The 1,754-nt window shown below is 38.9% G+C and overlaps 1 non-coding gene across 1 annotated transcript; it reads left to right on the forward strand.

Moving 5' to 3' along the window:
* Nucleotides 1-1,429: 1,429 nt before the first annotated feature.
* On the forward strand, nucleotides 1,430-1,536 carry LOC111752266 (U6 spliceosomal RNA). The gene has a single exon (XR_002787232.1). It is a non-coding gene; the product is annotated as a U6 spliceosomal RNA (small nuclear RNA).
* The last annotated feature ends 218 nt before the right edge of the window (nucleotides 1,537-1,754 follow it).

Raw genomic sequence — 1,754 nt, forward strand, 5'->3', positions numbered from 1 at the left:
ATAGGGTCACTATGAGTCGGAATCCACTTTTGGTACTATCTGGCTAGTGATTTCCCCTCCTCACCTCACCCTGTCCTTAATCCATTGCCGTCATGTCAATTCTGACTCAATTTTTTTTTCCTGTGTGTAAACCTTTTCTTGAGTTTTTATAATAGTGATCTTATCCAGGCTTTGTCCTTTTGTGATTGACTTACTTCACTCAGCATAATCCCTTCCAGATTCATCTATGTTGTGAGATGTTTCGAGGATTCAACATTGTTCTTTATTGTTGCAGACTATTCCATTGTGTGTGTGTACCATAATTGGTTTATTCTTTCATCTGTTGATGCGTTCAATCTTTTCCTTAATACCTTTTGGTTTTATGTTTTGAAGCTTAGAAAGGGATTTCCCACTTTGAGAGTATATTTTTAAAATTCCTCTGTGTTTCCCTCTATCACCTTTTATGGATTCAAGTTTTTCTATTTAAATTTTTGATTTATCCAAAATTCATTTTGATATACAGTGGGTTCCAGCTTTATTCTTTTTCCCCTAATTATTAGCCAAGTATCCTTAAACCATTTATTAAATTATCTACCTAATATAAAGCTGCCTTTTTAAAAGAAGGAAACCCCAGTGATGTAAAGGTCAGCAGTTTGAATCCACCAGGTGCTTCTTGAAAACCCTATGGGGTCATTCTACTCCATCCTATAGGGCCACTATGAGTCGGAATCAACCGAATGACCAGTGTTTCCCATACTTCTCTGATGATAAGAGTCCCCTAAAGCACTTATTTAAATACAAATTCCCAGGCCTTCCCCTACCCCCCACCCAGACTGTAACTAACTAGCTCCATGGAGAGGGCCAGGAGTTTATATTTTTAACAAGTGCCTCAGGTGATTCTTATCATCTGGGAAATTTGAAAAATACTAGATACATTCTTCTCTGGGTCTAAATAGACAGGACCATGTCACCAGAGACTGGATTCTGACGTTTCTTGAGAAATTCTGGAGTAAAGGAGTAAATCTAAACCTATGTTTCTGACCTCACCTCCTAATAATTCTCCCTAGTCCCCCTCTCTGCTTTATTTTTCTGCCTTGACTCTATCGTCACCTGACATACTATTTGTTTCTTTATCAATACAGATAGGAATTTTTTTGTTGCTGTTTTTTTGTTCACTGCTATATCAACATTAGGACATAAATAGATGCAAATAACTAGTTGTTGAATGAATTAGTACTTCTCCAGTTCAGAGGTCTCTCCTGTGATTCTAACTCTATTATCTCTTCAAAGACCCTGACTCCATTTTCCACTGTCTAATAGGTACTTCAAGGAGCCCTGGTGGCAGGGTGGTTAAGTGCTTGTCTGCTAACCAGAAGGTCAGCAGTTCGAACTATGGGTTGGAATCGACAGCAATGGGTTAGGAGACACTTCCATTTAACAGCTTCATGGAGTGCTCGCTTTGGCAGCACAAATACTAAAATTGGAACGATACGGAGAAGATTAGCATGGCCCCTGCACAAGGATGACATGCAAATTTGTGAAATGTTCCATATTTTTATTAGATAGCAAACAAGGGTTATTTTAAGTTAAAGAAAGGACAATACACAATACAGAGGAAGTCAGCACAACTGGACTAAACCAAAAGCTAAGAAGTTTCCTGAATACCACGAAACACTTGGAGGGACAGAGTAGCAGGGGCAGGGCTCTGGGGACCATGGTTTCAGGGACATCTAGGTCAAGTGGCATAACAAAGTGTATTAAGAAAACATTCTGCA

This window comes from Loxodonta africana, chromosome 26 (assembly GCF_030014295.1).
Source record: "Loxodonta africana isolate mLoxAfr1 chromosome 26, mLoxAfr1.hap2, whole genome shotgun sequence".
NCBI classification, from domain to species: Eukaryota; Metazoa; Chordata; class Mammalia; order Proboscidea; family Elephantidae; genus Loxodonta; species Loxodonta africana.